The sequence below is a fragment of the Emys orbicularis genome, chromosome 7 (assembly GCF_028017835.1).
Source record: "Emys orbicularis isolate rEmyOrb1 chromosome 7, rEmyOrb1.hap1, whole genome shotgun sequence".
Lineage (NCBI taxonomy): Eukaryota > Metazoa > Chordata > Testudines > Emydidae > Emys > Emys orbicularis.
Window position 1 is genome coordinate 52,239,321 of NC_088689.1, and position 21,443 is coordinate 52,260,763.

The following is a 21,443-nucleotide window of genomic DNA, read 5'->3' on the forward strand; positions in this document are numbered from 1 at the left end:
TAGGGTGAGGGTGATAGTGTTGTGGAGGCAACTCACACCCGCTCCTGTACAGGATGCTGGGAGATTTCCCCTCTGTAGAGTGGTTACTGGGATGGGATTTACATAAAGTCTGATACAAATATACATAAAGAAAGCACAACAGCAAAATCACATCGGTCTCATTCAGTGTTTTCCCCTTGCTGACCCAGATGCATGTGTGCTGAACTCAATCTGCCTTAAACCCCATTTCTGATATTAGATTAACTCCGGTGTTGCCTGACATTCAAGATTTATCCCTTTCAGCATGCTCATTTATTTTTATGATTTGGTCAGCAGTAGTTTGAGCTAAATCTTTTCTTCAGATTACAATGTGAAATGGGACATTTACACCCAGTTAGCACTTCCTATCAGCACACAAGCAGAACATGGGGGAGGCCAATCAGAATTTGACTGCGGCAGCATGGGAAGTCTCTGAGGCCAATCAGTATGTGACAGTCTGGCCAGGGCCGGCTCTAGGTTTTTTGTTGCCCCAAACAAAAATTTTTTTGGCTGCCCCCCACCCGAGCCCTGGGCTCTCACCCGCCCCCCCCCCCCCAGTGCCCTTCCCCACCCGCATGCCCTGCCGCCCCAGCGCTGGGCTCTCGCCCCCCCACCCCACCCGCACCCCCTGCCGCCCCAGCGCTGGGCTCTCGCCCCCCCACCCGCACCCCCTGCCGCCCCAGCCCTGGGCTCCCCCCCACCAGTGCTGACTCCGCCCACTCCCCCCTCGCCTCCAGCCGGTCCGGCGCTGGCAGGGTCAGGGTAAGCAGCGGGGCTTCCAGGCTGCGCCTCAGCCCAGGGTCCCTCCAGCCAGGGCTCCCGCCTCCTGGACCGGCGGGGACCCGGGAGGGCAGAGCCGGGGGACTGCCCTGGCAGGGGGCTGAGGAGCCAGGGCAGGGCAGCCCCAGAGGGAGCGGAGCCCCGAAGAGTGGGACGCGGGCCCCGCATGGCAGCGCCCCGCCTTCTATGGCCCCGCTGCTGCTGCTGCTTCTGGCCACCCTGCCGCAGTCCCTGGGTGGCTCGGGCCGCTTCGCCCAGCCCTGGCTGTGGCGCTGGGGGGCGGCCACCCTGCGGCACCTGCAGGTGGCTCCGAGTGCCCCGCGGGGCGGCCCCCAGCCTGACTGTCCCGCGCTTGGAGCCTGCCCGGCCCAGCCACAAGGTACGAACCGCAGCGGCCCCAGGGCGCCCCCCGCGCACAACGCGCTGCTGCTGCTAGGGCCAGCTCTAGGCTTTTGCTGCCCGAAGAAAAAAAAAAAAAAAAAAAAAGGTTGCCGGAATGCCGCCTCTGAAAATGTGCCGCCCCAAGCACGTGCTTGGTTTGCTGGTGCCTAGAGCCGGCCCTGAGTCTGGCTGCTAGCACCACTGCAGACCAACCATACTATGGGCTGAATAATAGGCTGGCAAAATGCAGTCAGATGATGTTTGACTGGGTACTTTGCATCAAAGTGAATCTTCAACTAGTGTTAAAGTCTTTTTTCTAGAGGACACTTTGGAGAGTCCAACCTAGATGTTTGTTTTAAAGGGCTGCTGGAAATTGCATTCAGCTGCCTACGGCCCCCAATTACTGTTCCAATAGCCAAGGATAACTGGAGTGCAGATCCACACCCTTTTCCCCTGGCCATGCCCCTTACCTCAGGGGTTTGGAGATGGATGGTGTGGGTCACTATACTGGCTCTATGCCACCCTGGGCTTCCCTTTACACCAGCAGAATCCCCAGGTAGCCTCTTAAACTGACTTTATGCCACTTTGAACAGCTCCCTAGCAGGGCCAAGAATCTGTTTTTGATTCTGGTGATGGCAAGAAGCTTTTTGGGTCAAAATCTCCTCCTCAGAAGAGCAAAAGAAGGGGGATTGTTAAAAACTCCAGATTTGTGTTTTGTGAGGCTCAGTTGAATTCCTTTCTTGCTTCGATACTCTTTTCCCCATGTAGACACGTATATCAGTTTTTGGCCAAGGTTTTGCACTATTTTCATTGGTATCTGTACAATATGAGGAGTGACAATTAAAATGAGAAGTTGTTGAATATTGTGGCACACTGTCAGCATCTTGGCAACTTGCTGGAGCCTGAGTATCTTCTGATTTGCACGGAATTTTACATTTTTTTAATTTTTTTTTATTTTCCTGATATCACTGGTGGGTAGAGTTCACCAACCATAAACCTAACTCACATGAGGTAGTGTGATGTCGTGCCGTGGTTCTTAACCAGGGTTCCGAGGCCCCCTAGGGGGCCGTGAGCAGGTTTCAGGGGGGCCGCCAGCATTAGACTCACTGGGGCCCTGGGCAGAAAGCCAAAGCCCTGCCACATGGGGTTGAAGCCAGGGCCCTGAACCCCGCCAGCCGAGGCTGAAGACAAAGCCTGAGCAATGTAGCTTTGCGGGGGCTCCTGTGGCGTGGGGCCTCAGGCAATGCCCTGCTTGCTACCCCGTAATGCCAGCCCTGGCTTTTATATGCAGAAAACCTGTTATTGTGACACAGATGGCCTGTGGAGTTTTTATAGCATGTTGGGGGGGCCTCAAAAAGAAAAAGGTTGAGAACCCCTGATCTAGTGGATAGGGTGCTAGAGAGGGGGTCAGGAGAATTGGGTTCTCTTCCCAACATGGCTGCCAATCTGCTGTGTGACTGTTTGCAAGTCACTACTCGATGGCACTGCTTCCCCTGCCACTCTTCATTTGTCTTGTCTATTTAGAATGCAAGTTCTTTTGGGCAGGGGCATAATAATGTCTTATTATGTGTATGTACAGGACTGAGCATAATGGGGCTCTGATCTCAGCTGGGGGCTTGTAGGTGCTATTCTATAAATAATAAAATCGTTGTGAGCATTGGCTGCATGTTTGCAAATTGCTGTGGATCCTCTGATAAAACATTAAGGCTAACTGCCCCACAGTTCGGACTCCGGGGGTTTGAATAGCAGTGCACACCGAAGTGCTGCGCTGTAACTCCCCCATGTAGATGCTCTGGGCGCGAATTAAAAAGTTTCTAGTTTGCATTAATGTAATCCTGTTTGAAGAGGACTATGTTAATGTGAACTAGGAACCTTTTAGTTCGTTCCAACAAGCCATTCATCAGACTATTCTGCCACGTGCGGTCACAAGGAGAAGGCAGCTGTAGCCTGCATCAGAGGATGCAGCAAACTGGTCTTTAGACACTGGTTGCAGAAGGCAGCTTATAAAGAGGGTTTGCAAACAAAACCAAAACTGGCTAGTAAACAGCATGGTTTCTATTTCTTCCTCTTGTCCCATCTTATGAAGGGTGGACTAAAGATATCATAATTATTTAGAATATAGCACTAATAGTCATATCAATAGGCCAAATCCTAAAGCCCTAACTCAACCCTGAGAGCTTGGTCTGAGTAATGACAGCAAAGACATCAGGATTTGGCCCAATAAAAATACTTAGCACTTACATAGCTCTTTAGTTGCCTAAGTGCTTTATGAACATATTAATAGTTGGATCTTATTTTCCCCTCCTGTTTCCTATCATCTCACCTTTCTAGACAGTCTGTATGAAACCTTGTATAACATAAAAGTTAAAAGACAACAGGTCAGTTGTGAGGGATACCCTGATTCAAGATAAAGAGAGACAGAATCCTTCACCTCTAGATTGCCTGTTTGAATCCAGCCCATTTAAGCAGTGACTGAACATAGATGCCATTTGATGGCCTTTCTGAAATGAGTTGGTGACCTCAGTCCAGGTCCCAATGTTCTCATCATAATAGTCAACACCACAATTAACCCTAATTGACATTCTGGTTGGGAGTCTCAGCAGGGTCAACAATAACTGAGAAAAATTCTAACCCCTGGAGGTCATCCCTCACTGGGTTGGTTGAACAGATGGCTACTGCCGCCTCCTATGCTGTGTCTGCTCTGTGGATCAATGGACTTCACCTTCTAGGATTGTAAAGCCAGCACCTTATATGAGCACTAACTTCACACACAGGAAGAAAAGAAACCGTTTGACTAGCTTGATAGTGTAGTGGGTTTTTTTAAAATCAAAAACGATCCTTCCCATAATGAAAGTCTGTACTTTAAAATGTAGACTAGAGGGAATTTTCCCCAATAAACCCAATACATTTTCCCCAATAAACCATGAAATGGAAGGATATGTTATGGAAACACTAACAATATTTTTTATTATAGTGGTATGCCAGCACTGCCATAGTTAGGGTTTCATTAAGATATCTGCCTAAAGGTTGATCTTTCTAAGTCCGGTAAAATAGTTAATATTATTTCTGGTAAAATAGTTAATTTTATTTCTTCTTTGAAATTTGGTGTGCCTCACAATAGTGCAGGGTTAGTAACCCAAATGGGGAGTCATTTGGGTCAGGAGTTCCAGAGATATAAGCCCCCCAAAATAGCCATTAAAACATTTCTAGGTGGGTTTTTTTTTTGCCAAAGATTAGAGTGACCAGATGTCCCGATTTTATAGGGACAGTCCTGATATTTGGGGCTTTGTCTTATATAGGCGCCTATTTAACCCCACCCGCCACCTTCCTGTCCTGATTTTTCACACTTGCTGTCTGCTTACCCTACCAGCGATACAGATCAAACTATTGATGTGATGCGGTCAAAATAGTCTGACTATAGTCTGTCAAGTTTTACCCAAGTTAGTGCCTGGCACCCACTAAAACTTTGGGGGAACCAACCTGACAGCAATATTTTTAACAGATGTACCATTTTACATTGTGCATGTGCCAATACAGAAAACATTCCTGCCATTTTATATGCTTTAAAGCTTGACTATTGTAAGCACTCTAAAATCTGAATGTTTAATTGGATTGCTCTGAAATTTGGTGTGCTGGGGGTGCAGGCTAGAATAAATGATTCGAATTTGGGATCATTTGACCAAGGGGTTCCTGAGTTGTAGGCTCTGCCAAAAGCCAGTTTTCTTCTGCTGCCTTGTACAGTTAAACTGAGAGGTACTAATCACTGGATGAATCACTCAGCTCATTGAGTTTGATGACTGTGAACTCATCCTTGAGGGCTTTGAACTCACCATTCTATTAACATAACTAAGGATAAGTTAATCACAAACCCCCACTGAAGACAAAAGGAATTTTGGACGGAATAGGTGGAGGTTGGCTACAGTTTGTGAATCATGGGTGGCAGTTTTATTTGGGGGGGGGATGTAATTAAGGTATTTAGGCGGGGAAGGATAGTAGGGGGCAGAGCAAGCGGGGGAATAGGGCTTTGGGGCTGCAGTGAGGGGATGGTATTTATGGGGAGAGGGTAAATAAGAATGGGTAGTAGGGGAGGGAAGAGAGGTTGACGGTTCAGATGAGGAAGGGAAATCTACAATTTTGTGGGGAAGAAGGCAGGGAGACAGGGACTGGGACAGAGAGATTGGTTGAGGTTGCAAAGGGGATAGGCAATGAGTGGGAGGTAAGGCTTGGATAGGTTGTTTGAGAAAACCTGTATTTCACTATCTGACTAGCCCCTGGGGCAGTGGGGAGAAAGTGGCTCCTTCCTCATCTTGGGGCAGATTAATGTGGTGTTTCCAAAGACACAGAGCACAGAAGTTTGGAATTCACAGCGCAAGTACCTTGTTTGATGAGGGAAAAGACATAAGAACATACGAATGGCCATACTGGGACAGACCAATGGTCCATCTACCCCAGTATCCTGCCTTCCGACTGTGGCCAATGCCAGGTGCTTCAGAGGGAATGAACAGAACAAATACTATAATCATTAAGTGATCCATCCCCATTGTCTCCCATTCCCAGCTTCTGGCAAATGGAGGCTAAGACACCATCTTTGCCAATCCTGGCTAATAGCCACTGATGGATCTATCCTCCTTATCTAGTTATTTTTTGAACCATGTTAGAGTCTTGGCCTTCACAGCATCCTCTGGCAAAGAGTTCTACAGGTTGACTGTGAAAAAATACTTCCTTTTGTTTGTGTTAAACCTGCTGCCTATTATGTGCGCTGTCAGGATTACCAACATGTGGATTCTGGGTGATTCCTGGACCATGGGGTTGCAGAAGTTTGAGGGAGATCAAGAAGTACACCCTGGCATGGGGATTGCTGAGTGCAGGCTGATTGGCCATGGTATGCAAATTGCGGGATGTAATATGTACAACTGCATGACCAACTTTCCCTCTGTATTTTCTGGTTTTCAGAAGTTTGAGTTTTGCTTAGCTTAATGTTCTGCAATGGGTTGGCATACCACCAAGCAACCTTAATTCTGCATTAATATAGCTTCCCCCCCCCCATTGAATTAATGTCATTGTTTATATAAAAGTATCACAATCCCTACCCAGCAGCTTAGACTGTTCTGCACATGGGAATACAGTGCAAGTCAGGTATAGAATACGCGTGTCATTTGAAGATGTGGTGGGACGTGGAGTAAACAGAGGGTGACCGTTAAAAAGTATAAATGCAGGAGGATAAATGAGCAGAACTGTGAGCCTCATGGGTGGGATTTAATTCTTTCAACAGACAGAGAGTTAGGAGGAATCATAAGCCAGGGTCAAGAGATGGCTTTTTCTGAGATAGACGCCCTCATTCTCTTCAAATGCAATTAGGCACAGAGCAACAGGGATGCTGTTCCAGATGGTACAGCACCACAAGAGCATTATCTACCAGCCACTGTCGAGAGAGGAGAAGAGGGAAATAGCTAGAATTTGATATTTGAGGAGCATAGGGAATGAGCGGAATAGCAAGCCATGTGGTCAGAGAGACTGGGGGAAGGGATAACAGCCACACAGCCTTATCTGCAGGCCCTGTGCTCCTAAGTCCAGTGTTATAATATGCAGGGGTATTTTTTTATTTTTACAATATTGGTTTAGCTGTTTTCCTTGGTCACAGCAATGTACATTAGCCTCTTATCCATTTCATTACCTTTCACAATCCAGAGCTAATGAGGCCAAGAAAATGTAAGTATGTGTTTCTTTGTCTGACATATGGTGACCCAAATTTAAAGAATCATGGAACTGTAGATTTTAACAGATAAGTGACTGCTGGCAAATCAAATGCTGATGAATGTATACACTGAGCAAATACCTTTTGAACTAAAATTGCTCCTATGTCTAGTGTCAGGCAAGCAACAGTAAATCTCTAAAGGAGTTAATCTGGTTATAATTTCCTCTGCTGTGTGCCTAGGTCTCAGTTGCAGGATGATTGCATTGCTGTCAGCAGGAGATGGCTGTTAATTGATTTAAAATGGTCGTCTTCTGCAGTATGCACCTGACTTATTTATTTTAGGGAGTGAAAACATCTGATAAACATTCTGGCTCAGACAGAGGTGCTGAAAGAAAGTGTGTGTGTGTGTGGGGGGGGGGGGACAGGAAGGGAAAATGGATTTCCCTCAAAGGAGTTGTTCAGAGAATACACAGCACATTTTCAGAGAAATAAATTCAAAGGAAAAACCTCCCCTTCCCCAGTAATATTTTAGCTTACAAGACCTAAATTAAATTAATTATACCTGCATATTCTAGCATGCCAGTCTTGATACACACATACAAGAAAGCTAAGTTCAAGAATGAACATTTTATTCACATAAAGATTTGAAATCAATAACAACAGCTATGTTAAAAAGTCATTGAAATGATGAAAAAAAGTTAATAGCAGTACAAACTTAACAGGAAGTAAGCTCACTGTCTTTGTATGCTTGCCTCTATACGACACATGCTGTTCTTTGCACTGAGGATAAGTTGAAGAGTCTGACAGTGTACCCACATATTTTCCATTAATTTTAATGAAAGATGTGTGGCTATTTCTCCAAAGGTGCTTTGAAGATATTTTAGCTCTAAGAAGGCTCCTGTCTTTTTTCCATTTTTGAAATAAAGATACAGTCCTTGATCCTGCCCCCACTGAAGTCCATCAGAGTGCCATTAATGGGAACAGAATTGGGACTGGTGAAGATGGCTTGGAAAGAAAGAATATAAATGCTCTGAAACAATGTTTCTCTAATACATAACCAGAAATGAAAATCAGAGTTACTATAATATTACTATTCTTCAGTTTATTTGTTTTCTTATATAGTCAATATTTAAAAAGTAAATAAATAAGAGCTCTGGCTTATAAACCTTGCATCTCAGGGCATAAGTCAGTCTCTAACTACTGGGGGTTAGGAGGAAATGTTACCTGGGAGTAATATATCCCATAACTGTGTACTGTAGGGTTTCTTTCTCTGAAGCATCTGGTGCTGGCTACTGTCAGAGACAGGATACTGGACTCGATTGATCATTGATCTGGCAATTCTTGTGTTCCTATGTATTGTATGGTTGATGGGTTTTAATTCTTGTTAATCTCATAATGCCTGGGCTAGGCACACTGATCTAAATCAATAAAATATGGTTTGTTTTTCGGTGAAGAGTTTTTTTAAATATCACTTTTGCATGACAAGATACATTGCTGAAATTCATTTTTTACCCCTTAATTTGGAGCTAGTGCAGAAGCCTTTTCTCATACAACAGCCAGAGCAGCAACTGCTGCCCTATCATGTGACTCATTACTAACATACCAGCTCCATACCAATAGGAGGTACTATTTGAAATTAGTTTATAACAGACCTGAGTTTATAGATTGTTGCACTGTTGCCAACCTTCTTACCTAGGATTTGTCCTACTGAGTCAAATCTTTGTTCTGTCAGACCTTGTATCCTACCTCTGGCACTGGTCAACATCTGGCATTTCAGAAGAAGGCACAAAAACAAAGGACTGCAGTAGTTGTTGTGCAATGTTGCACTCGGAGAGAAAAAATTCATCATGATCGCTGTGGTGAATGCTTGCCTCATGTCTTGAAGCCTGAGGATAGATTGCCCTTATCTGAGTAAGCATAATGACAAATGCTATTCCTGCTTTTCCCAGCATTTGTCTGTATTTTCAAGGATAAATATATTGGGCCAGATCCTTGCCCAATAGTGTAATCAGGATAATGAAGTCAATGGAGTGAACTCACCTGATGAGGTTCTGGCTAATTGTTAAATATGTGCTCTACACAATGTTATATTTTAGGTCTGTAACGTAAGGGTCAATGATCTCTGTGTTTGCATATAACCCAAACTGAAGCTCATATGAGCTACTTTTCCCCCCTTGGCTAGAAGTGAGACAACACAGGTATGAGTTGTGTGTACATTAAGAAAATGAGATCACATTGACAACAGGTGTCAAAAACAGCTCCCTCTGAACTCCCCCACCTCAATTCATGTTACAAATGTTGATGAGGAGAGGGTCAGCCATCTTTACACTCACTGAGGGAATGCATCTGAGACTCCTCCTGCTAGCAGATATCTAGCACACTTCACTACAATACAATGCATGCTGAACTCTGTTGACCTGTCCACACTGGCGGGTTAGACATTTCCCACATAACCTGAGGGGGAGCTGGAGTTGGGGGAGGGGGAAACAGTTTGACATCCATTGTCAAAAACTGCTCATTTTTCTAGTGTAGACTGGACCTCTGAGTCTGGGTGCAGATTGTGCTAAGAATACCGAGGGCTACATTGAGGCTGTTAAACCACAGCACTGTGAAGGAGCCAGGCCGAGTCACCACACAACTTGATTGCATAGGCTGCTGTGGATGAACTTCAGCTAAAGGAGTAACTCCACCATGAACCAGGCAGGCTTTTTTATTTGATGTGGGCCAGCCATTGGAGGGAGACATGGCCACAGTGTGTTACAGAAGCAGAAGCATGAAAATTGCACATGCAAGAACTTCACAGTATAGTTTGAGAGGTCTCTTATGAAAATTTGGCCCTTAAAGTCCAGTGTTTTAAAAAGAAAGACCATCAGCTTTTCTCTAGATGCACCTTGGGGCCTTTTTTCACTAGGTGACTTGTGTTTAACCTTGATTTTTAACAATCAAGTGAGGTGATACTATACTGACTGGTCAGTGCAGGCAAGGACAAGTTACGTTCAGCGTCAGCTCAGCTAGTTGCCCACAAACCATCACCTATGTGACTAGCTGACATGGTGTTGAATCTGTCAACATTGACCATTTAGCATCAGGTCAGCTAACCTGGTTGTTAAAAATTGAGTTCAAACACAATTGCATTTCCCAGTGAAGGCAAAGCCTTTAAGAGGTTCAGCGAGCAATGCAGGTTTAGGGGCACCAGATGGGAAATTTGATGGCAAAAGAACATGGGGCAGAAAAAAGAAAAGAATAGCTAGAAGATGTGGATTTGAACTAGGGTGGTTCATCCACAAAAAAGATTAGCAGAGAATGTACAAAATGGGCTACCATGGTTGCAAACCTCCAGTAATGGAGATGCCTCCTACCAAAAAGGAGAAGAAAGCAAAGCTGTGTGGTGAACTGGAGAACGTGCCTTTCTTTTTAATATTATGATTTTTCAGCTTTTTCCAGTCCTGCAGGCATACTAGGGACTCATCTAATGCAAAACTGCCTTGCATTCAGGAAGAGTGAGTATGATCAGGAGAGTGGGTGTATCATGGTGATAGGTGGGAGGTCATCAACAACCAAGGAAATAGACTCACCTCACAAGGAAACCCCTGTGGTAAGAGTTTGTATAAAGGGCTGTTGAGAACTCAGTTCAAAGCTCCTGTTCATACATATTCTGGGTGCAAACTTTGTAAATCTGGTTCCTTGGAACAAAGATCTAAGGGTATGTCTACACCCAGCCGCTAGTTCGGCGGCTGGCAATCGAAGTTCTGGGTTCGACTTATCGCGTCTTGTCTGGACGCGATAAGTCGAACCAGGAAGTGCTCGCCGTCGACTGCGGTACTCCAGCTAGATGAGAGGAGTACCGCGGAGTCGACGGGGGAGCCTGCCTGCCGCGTGTGGACCAAGGTAAGATCGAACTAAGGTACTTCGAACTTCCCTACGTACCTTAGTTCGATTTGGGGGGTGAGTGTAGACCAAGCCTTAGAGGTTCTGATAGTTTTTAATGGTTCATTAATCCAATCTGTTCAGTACTCAATTAAGCAAACAGCACAAACATCTGGCACTCAAGGGAAGTCCTATGACACCTACAACAAACCAAACATCACTGGAACAAAGCATGACTTTTTATTCCTCTGAACTATGAGTGTGCTTAGGAGTGCCCTGTGCAAAGTCGGACCCACCAAAATAGGGCTGATAGATTCTGAAGCCTTGTTACTTGCACTGTCAGACCAAAAAATAAAGCAGCCTGAGGCACAGGGATAGATCAGGCCCAAACATACTTTCCTTCAACCCAGTTTCTTATTATCCCAACTTTCTGTTCTCTTCATACATTCCTGTTCCAGCTGCCTTTAATTTCATCTCTGATCCCTAGGGGCCTGATCCAAAGTCTGTTGAAATCAGTGGGAGTCTTTCCATTGATTTGAATGTGCTTTGGATCAGACCATACACGTATCTCAGACATGGAATCACAAGGATCTGTAGTTTAGTGGACTAAGCATAGACCTGGGAGTCAAGAACTCCTGACTTTTAATTCTGTCTCTGCCACTGAATCAGTGCATGGCCTTGGGCAAGTCATATAGCCTCTCTGTGCCTTGGTTTCCCGTTTATAAAACAAGGATAAAACAGTGATGCTCACTTTTCTGCCTCACCTGCGGTTGTGAACATTAATTAATGTTTGTAAATGTCTACATAAGTTCAACTATATAGATGCCTGAGATATAAGATGGTTAAATAACCACCAGGAACCAATAATAGCAATAAAACTTTTAATTCTAAGTATCATAGAATCATAGAATATCAGGGTTGGAAGGGACCTCAGGAGATCATCTAGTCCAACCCCCTGCTCAAAGCAGGACCAATTCCCAACTAAATCATCCCAGCCAGGGCTTTGTCAAGCCGGGCCTTAAAAACCTCCAAGGAAGGAGACTCCACCACCTCCCTAGGTAACGCATTCCAGTGCTTCACCACCCTCCTAGTGAAATAGTGTTTCCTAATATCCAACCTAGACCTCCCCCACTGCAACTTGAGACCATTGCTCCTTGTTCTGTCATCTGCCACCATTGAGAACAGCCGAGTTCCATCCTCTTTGGAACCCCCCTTCAGGTAGTTGAAGGCTGCTATCAAATCCCCCCTCATTCTTCTCTTCTGGAGACTAAACAATCCCAGTTCCCTCAGCCTCTCCTTATAAGTCATGCGCTCCAGACCCCTAATCATTTTTGTTGCCCTCCGCTGGACTCTTTCCAATTTTTCCACATCCTTCTTGTAGTGTGGGGCCCCAAACTGGACACAGTACTCCAGATGAGGCCTCACCAATGTCAAATAAAGGGGAACGATCACGTCCCTCGATCTGCTGGCAATGCCCCTACTTATACAGCCCAAAATGCCGTTAGCCTTCTTGGCAACAAGGGCACACTGTTGACTCATATCCAGCTTCTCGTCCACTGTGACCCCTAGGTCCTTTTCTGCAGAACTGCTACCTAGCCATTCGGTCCCTAGTCTGTAGCTGTGCATGGGATTCTTCCGTCCTAAGTGCAGGACTCTGCACTTGTCCTTGTTGAACCTCATCAGGTTTCTTTTGGCCCAATCCTCTAATTTGTCTAGGTCCCTCTGTATCCGATCCCTACCCTCTAGTGTATCTACCATGCCTCCTAGTTTAGTGTCATCGGCAAACTTGCTGAGACTGCAGTCCACACCATCCTCCAGATCATTAATAAAGATATTAAACAAAACCGGCCCCAGGACCGACCCTTGGGGCACTCCGCTTGAAACTGGCTGCCAACTAGACATGGAGCCATTGATCACTACCCGTTGAGCCCGACGATCTAGCCAGCTTTCTATCCACCTTACAGTCCATTCATCCAGCGCATACTTCTTTAACTTGGCAGCAAGAATACTGTGGGAGACCGTATCAAAAGCTTTGCTAAAGTCAAGGAATAACACATCCACTGCTTTCCCCTCATCCACAGAGCCAGTTATCTCATCATAGAAGGCAATTAGGTTAGTCAGGCACGACTTCCCCTTGGTGAATCCATGCTGACTGTTCCTGATCACTTTCCTCTCCTCTAAGTGTTTCATAATTGATTCCTTGAGGACCTGCTCCATGATTTTTCCAGGGACTGAGGTGAGGCTGACTGGCCTGTAGTTCCCCGGATCCTCCTTCTTCCCTTTTTTAAAGATGGGCACTACATTAGCCTTTTTCCAGTCATCCGGGACCTCCCCCGATCGCCATGAGTTTTCAAAAATAATGGCTAATGGCTCTGCAATCTCATCCGCCAACTCCTTTAGCACCCTCGGATGCAGCGCATCCGGCCCCATGGACTTGTGCACGTCCAGTTTTTCTAAATAGTCCCGAACCACTTCTTTCTCCACAGAGGGCTGGTCACCTTCTCCCCATATTGTGCTGCCCAGTGCAGCAGTCTGGGAGCTGACCTAGTTTGTGAAGACAGAGGCAAAAAAATCATTGAGTACATTAGCTTTTTCCACATCCTCGGTCACTAGGTTGCCTCCCTCATTCAGTAAGGGGCCCACACTTTCCTTGACTTTCTTCTTGTTGCTAACATACCTGAAGAGACCCTTCTTGTTACTCTTAACATCTCTTGCTAGCTGCAACTCCAAGTGTGATTTGGCCTTCCTGATTTCACTCCTGCATGCCTGAGCAATATTTTTATACTCCTCCCTGGTCATTTGTCCAATCTTCCACTTCTTGTAAGCTTCTTCTTTGCGTTTAAGATCAGCAAGGATTTCACTGTTTAGCCAAGCTGGTCGCCTGCCATATTTACTATTCTTTCTACACATCGGGATGGTTTGTTCCTGCAACCGCAATAAGGATTCTTTAAAATACAGCCAGCTCTCCTGGACCCCTTTGCCCTTCATGTTATTCTCCCAGGGGATGCTGCCCATCTGTTCCCTGAGGGAGTCAAAGTCTGCTTTTCTGAAGTCCAGGGTCCGTATTCTGCTGCTCTCCTTTCTTCCTTGTGTCAGGATCCTGAACTCGACCATCTCATGGTCACTGCCTCCCAGGTTCCCATCCACTTTTGCTTCCCCTATAATATGAATATAACATCTAACATTCTTAGCAAGGCTGAAGCTGCCAATATGATTTCCCCATATTAATATATATCAAATTCTGAAACACATGTACATTGGGCATGGATGTGGCTCCAGATGCCAAAATGTATGTGTCATATACTATACAGCATATTGTGATATATGAATTTCTGCACATGTAAATTCCTAACTGCTTGTATGCGTTTCAGCATTAAATGTCTATGTTACAATATGTGATGCATATTAACATATGACATGGAGAAATGATATTAGAAGTTTCAGCCATACTAAGAATATTAGATCAAGAATATTAGAACAGTACTTGGTCCTGCTAGTGAAGGCAGGGGGCTGGACTCGATGACCTTTCAAGGTCCCTTCCAGTTCTAGGAGATAGGATATCTCCATTAATTTATTTAAATTTAAAATTTAAATTTATTTAAAGATGATACTAAAATGTATACATTAAATACTGAAATTCATACTTTCTATATGAAACACATGTGCTAATGACCCCTCATAAAGCTGTCTAGATACTTGTTTCCTCGTTCAAGCCTCTGCCCCTGGGCAGGCTGAATCCTGTACATTTTCCTTGAAATTTCACAAAAAGAACAGGAGTACTTGTGGCACCTTAGAGACTAACAAATATATTTGAGCATAAGCTTTCCTGTTCTTTTTGCGGATACAGACTAACATGGCTGCTACTCTGAAACTTGAAACTTGAAATTTCAGTGCATCATGGGCTGTAGAGTACCCATTCTTTCTCCTCCCCTCCTCCTCCTTTTGGATCTTCATCAATTAATACACAAAGGACATTTAACGGTAGACTTCTAAGATTGCAACATACTTTCTTGCTGACATGATCAGGTTGTGATGATTTTGAAGACTTTGTTATAAGTAAGAACGAAAAAGGGGAATGATTAATTGTGTGTGCCATCCATAGAACCTGATTTTTGCACATGAAAACCAGTTTCAAGATGACATTTGCCTGTGCAGGAAGCATCATGCATGAATCTCAGACACACACTGTGCACATGGGCTTGTTTCCTTTATGCTCTCTATGGCCATGAAAACATCTGTGCACGTTCAGATAGCTTAACTGTGCATCTGAGAAAGGACTTGCAATGTGATATGAGCTACCTAAAGTGCAGGCAAGATTCTGACTATGTAAGGATGTCCAAATATGCTAAGCGAGACACCAGCTGATCATCCCAGTTCAGCACACTCTGTTTTCTGTATTTGGGGGAATCAGAGGAAGAATACAGAAGTCACCCTTAAAAGGCAACATTTGCCAACAACTAGCACATGGCGGTATCTGAGATTACCACTGTTTTTCTACTTAGAATAGCAGATACCTGTATCAGATGTGGGGTAGCACCTTTTTAGTTCTACTATATTGTACTGTGTATTCTGCAGAGGCATATTAAACCATGATCTTTGGGATCTGGGTTCTGCAGTCACAGAGGGCCCTGAAACACTGCTTCAAGTGCTGGATTTAGGCAGGTGATACACAATTGGTCAATGGTGTCTCTATTCACCCCTTAAATCATACCATGACATGACTTAAGGGGAAGGGTAGGTAACAGCTGGGAGTCAGGTTGTTCCTGTGCAACCATCATGTGTGATGATATATATGTCTAGCTGTTCTAGAGGGAACAAACTATGTAGTGAGGGGAGAGAAGGTCACGTCTAGTAGACCTGGGTCCATTATAGTCTTAGTCCATTTCTGGTAATATGCCACCTTTCATTGTATATACTGTCATAGTACTCAATGTATACTGCTGGAATAGTAACAGTAAATAGATACTACACATGTTTTCTCACTCCACTCCTAATCAGAATGGGAAGATTGTACACCCAGTTTGGACTCCCCATGTGTGAGTGTAAATGACCACACAAGGTTCAAGGCAGGGAAGAATCAGATTCATTGGCCTGCAATCTCCTGTTAACTGAGGCCACTTTGCACCACAGAAACACACGTGTAGGCAGTGCAGAGTGGCCTTCAAACAGTCAGCAAGAGGTAGCTGGTGGGGAATTTCCCTTGTGTAGGGACATTTTCAGCAGCCTCCTGCACAAGCACCTCTGAAATAGGGTGGGGGAGGGACATGTCAGGGGCTTTCAGGAAGGTGGCAGGATTCACTGATAACTGCTGCTCCAGCCTAGCACTAACGACCTTGCTAGGCTGTATTCCTGTATAACCCACTGTGTCTATACATACTCGGGGGAAGAGGCTCATCCTCTCACCTAGTCCTCCTTCACAACACACAGCGAAGTACAGGCCTGTGGGTGGGTTAGCAATATAGACATTCACAGTGAAGTCATCTCACCTCACTCTCATGGATAGAGAGGAGAAACAACAGAGTTATTAGCTGGAATGATAGCTGAGGGCTTCAGCTGTATCTCTGCATGTGCACCTGGCAGCATAACTGATAACCCTTTTGCATTTCCATTCTAGGTATCAGCATAAAGGCAGCCTTTATTAAGAAGGATTTCCTTTGTCAGACACAACCTCGCCACCCACACACTCACCCAGGCTTGCACAAACTGAAGAGCAAATATATATCTAAAAGAAAAGGAGGCAGGAAGCCAGTCAGAGTCGGGATTTTAGCCGGTCAGAGTAGTGATTTTAATTAAAAAACAAAACGTAAAATCAATAAAATGAGACAATATTCCCTTCTTTAATGGGGTTGCAACCCCTATTCTGTCATTTCTGAGAAATGACGTAACACATAACTTTGAATTAAACAGTGAGAAGTCACAGACGGGGCATAAGCTCCATTCTTGTGTCTTGTGGCTTTTATCCCTGAGCAATTGCAAGGAGAATATTCCCCAGATCGTGCGTGTGTATGTGTAACCAGAAGTCTCGAGGTGGCTATCTTGGGCAGATGGTTAAAACCTGCTGAAGGAAGGGATTCTCCTGTTTAGACAGCAATGAGAAGTGGTGACTGGAGCAGTAAGTGTAGTCACCTGCTCAAAAGGGACCTTCTGTCTCTTTAAGGAATGGAATGGAGGAACAGCAGAAATGGAGGATGTGTTCCATCTTTCAGGTGATTTCATGTGTTAAGTAGGAGAAATTCAACTGTTTGAATGTGTGGCTTCTAATAGATTTAAGCCAGGAGTTCTCCTCCGGGAAAGGATGGGGGCATGTGACAACCTTGCCCTTTCCATATTGCTGAATGGAACGTGGGCGGGGGGGGAGAGGAGGGAATGGGTTGTGGCTAGATTCCAGCTAGATGGGAAAGGGACATTTGGGAGGAGGGATCCCGCTATGGAAAAGGCTCCACAAACATCCCTCAGTTATCAGTACTGTATAAGATAATCTGGCTGGCAGGCTTTGTGCATCCCTCAGTTTATAGGGACCAAATATGTTTTGCCCGAGCACCATCCATCTATTCTCATTACAGACTCACAGTGAAGTAAAACTGCCATCTGGAGAAAGTCAGATACTGCTGTAAAAAGGGGACTCCATTCTTCCATTCTCCTGACTTCCACCAGAATCTTGAATTCCTTTAATCCACTGATCACAAATCAGACCCTCACCTTCTAATTCCAAGATTCTGACTCCTAATAGGCAGTGTGACTATCCGTAAACCCCTACCTTTAATATACACATGTGTGTGTGTGTGTGGGGGGGTCTTAGGTTTGGCACTCTAGAATTCAGGCCAGTGGTACTCCCAAATACCTTCTTCATCCCTCTGATTCTGGAGAAGTCCCTGGCCAGCAGATGTCATCAGAGCTGCAGAGGTCCCAGTGAAAGTGGGAATCTATCTGAACAAGAGGTGTGGGGACTTTTTGGTGTCAAAATAATATTCTGGATGTGGATAGAGATCTGGACTGAAGTTCAGTTTGGTGCCCATCCACATCCATAATATCTAACAATAGTGGCTGGGTTTCTTAACACCACTCCATTCATCATATCATAATGCTGTGAAGATTGTGTTGTGATAAAATAATCTTCCCCTAAGGATGGAATTTGTAAAAGTGTTGCAAATCCCAAGGCAGAGAAATCAGACTGCAATTGTATTGAACTAGTGTATCATTAAAAAAAAAATTGCTTATAAATGAAATTTAACCATGTCTTCAAACTGCAAACAGTTTTAGCAGTACTCTGAAGAGTTAATAATAAGATTCGAGTTAGTTTGCAAAAAAGTCCTGCGACCAGGAATCAGCTGTGTGGCCCATTGGATGGCTTGATAGGAAGTTGTCTTAGTTGCTCCCCTACTCACAAGTTGTCAGTATGGTGATTCTCTAGAAACACCAGAATATGTAGCTGCTGTTTGAGTGGTTAGATTAAAGAGCATCTCACTTTCTTGGAGCTGAGAGTGTTTGCGGGTACTGGTAATAGGATACTGAGCTTTTGACCTCTAGGTCACTTGTCTGAAGCTCATTAAGGTTGATGATGGCTGAGAGTGGTAACTAGCTGATGTCTGTACTGCGGTCTCTGTTAAGGAGTCTCACTCCAGTTTCCAGGGGGGAGGTATCTGTAATCACAGTAGCCGCGACCAAATTTGGCACCCTTGCTGGGAACTTTATAGAGTGGCATCATGCTATAAGGCAACCTGCCTCAGGATCAGCATGGACAGTAATGACCAATGGACATGGAAGCTCACACTCCAAACAACATGTCATCCCACAGTGTATGGTCCTTACTTCTCTCTCACAGAGAGGTCAGTCACTTCTTTATACTTTGGCAACAGTTGTAGAGCTTGTCATGCCAATAAAGTCTCATCAAATTGAAAATGAATTGAGTGGCTGCAGCCTGAAGGAGCGTAGAAATTAAACTGCCTGTTCAGCCCTACAGGCAACTCGTCCATGACAGAACTAAGGCAGATCAGCAGGGATGTGGGAGGGAAGCTTGTCACTGTCTTGTTGTACCTGTTGTCATTGTATTTGACTTGGCACTGTCTGTGCTGTATCTGTCCTGTGGATAAACACAGGATAACAATCTCCAGGGCTGCCAATCAATAACTTTCACTAGCACTGCTTTTACTTAATTTTTTTTTAGAGGGTAGAGAACAATTACATTGCTCCAGGAGATAAGGAGAAGGCAGTAAGTTAGTTCAGTACCTTTTGATATTATCTCTTTATCAATATGGTTCCGAGCTACTTCGCTGATACCCAATCATTACACTTCTAGTCACTGTCATACCGAGATGTAGAACTATCACTGGATAGTTCACTTAGACCACTATTGACAGCTCCAGCTGACAGCATTAGTCAGGGACCTGGACCCTGGGCTAGATCATTGCAAAAGGAGCACACCTGTAATTAGCTGAAGTGTTCACAAATATCATTGACACACTTCTGTATTAGCACTCATGGCTGTGTCAAACTCTATTGATTACAATCACTCTAAAAAACAAAGGCAAAATATACTGAAAATTTATGAGTAACTGCACAGTACAGGAGAGTGGCAAACACCAAGGATGTCACACTGGTATTATATCAGTGTAACTCCTTTGATTTCAGTGAAGTAACATGAATTTTACTCTTGTGCGAGTAAGATCACTGTACAAAGAATTGTAAATGGCTACTGTTGCAAAGAGTCTCTTCACAAAACTCCCTCCTGCTCCCAGAGCATTAAAAATAAACTACCTTGTTTGTTCTTCCTTATCAAAATATACCTAAGCTGTTTCTAGAACAGGTTCTGATATCACCCTATACAACTGTGAAGAGCATTTAGTACCATCCAGGGATAGATGGAATTAATGCAACATTCAAAATCTGAAGCATGTTTCATGACTCAGTCTGCACTGATCCCCAAAGAGTAAAAAGAAGATGATTTGATTTGCCTCTCAGTAATGATTCTCTCTTTAATGACATCCCAGTAAATGAGGCTTTAGTTAGTTCTCAGCAGAATGCTTTCATCAAAGCACAACATTAATAGGATGAACTCTCATGACATGGGATGGTTTGATCTGACTATACTCTACTGGGTATTGTTATGAAGCAAACTAAAGTGCCGCCTCGGGTAACTCGTTTAGTGCTGAGAGTTATGATTTTTAAAATGAAAGCTACAGAAGGAAATGCCTCCTTTAATTAAATATGAATATGAAGTTTGTACTAACTATGCAGATGACTCTTTAAAATCATTGCAAACCAAAGGGTATGTTCAGGTAGTCTGTGGAACAGCATGGCTCCGTCCCTCATTTTGGCCTTGGTTTTGGCACCTATGTGCCAAATCCATAGCTGGGTACAGTAGCATAGGTGCACGTATTTGAAATCTGGGCTTCCTGGGCTCAGTTTTCAAATGTGAGTGCCTTATCTGGAGATCCAAATGCCACATTTAGATGCATCACTTAGGCATGTAAAATGGGCAAACTGAAGGATCTGCATGTCCTTTTTAGGTTCCTCCATATAGTTGATTAGATTCTAAGAGCACTTCTAAGTGCACCAGCATTATAGGTGATGCTGTTGAGGCTGATAAGCCAAAAATGTGATCTTGTGGGTGCTCTGTTCTGTTCTTGAGAGTAGGTGCTATGATGAAACCTGTGGCTAGTGACCACTCAAAGGAGGGGGAAGGTCTGATTGCTTTAGGCAGGTGGCTTTCTATAGAGCAGGGGTCGGCAACGTTCGGCACGCGGCTCGCCAGGGTAAGCACCCTAGCGGGCCAGGCCAGTTTATTTACCTGCTGACACGGCAGGTTCGGCCGATCGCGTCCCCCACTGGCCGCGGTTCGCCGTCCCGGGCCAATAGGGGCAGCGAGAAGCAGCGCGGGTGAGGGATGTGCTGGCCGCGGCTTCCAGCCGTCCCCATTGGCCCGGGATGGTGAACCGCGGCCAGTGGGGGCCGCAATCGGCCGAACCTGCCGCGTCAGCAGGTAAATAAACTGGCCCGGCCCGCTAGGGTGCTTACCCTGGCGAGCCGCGTGCCAAACGTTGCCGACCCCTGCTATAGAGGATTGTGTTCAGAGCATTCAGGGTGACTTTGGAGTAGTCTCCTAAGTTGCCTATGGAGGGTGGTATCTTGTAGAGCTTTCACTGGTTATTAAAATAGGAACAGAGCCAGTCTGACTATGGTGAAAGCATAGTAGCTGTTTAAACTTCCTCACATAAATCTTCTTATTCACCTCCATCCTACCCCTTTCTTTCATTTAATAACAGTAGTCTTACTGGTCAACAGCACAGACAACCTGGGACAGTACATTACTAAGATCTCTCCTTGGCTGACTGAATAGTGTGCTGACACTTCCCATAAATGGCTTCCTTTCCTCTGTTCCTCACTCCAAAAACAGAATGGTTCTATAATCACTTTTCACCCATAGACCTTGGAGAACTTTACAAAGGAGGGTATATGTCACCTCCTCCACTAATGTAACAGGGGAAAATAGCAGATAGATTGACCTAATCCAGCATGAGGTATTTACGTACAAAAACTCATCATTTTTAGTCAACAAGGGCAGCTAACCATTCTAACACATGCAGTAGCTTTCTGCTGTAAATTAAACAGATAACCCCAGAGGGTGGCTGATAAGGGCACAAGTGGTTGTCCGGTGAGTGATTTTAATTTTTTTTTTTTTTTGCAGTATTTAATGCATACATTA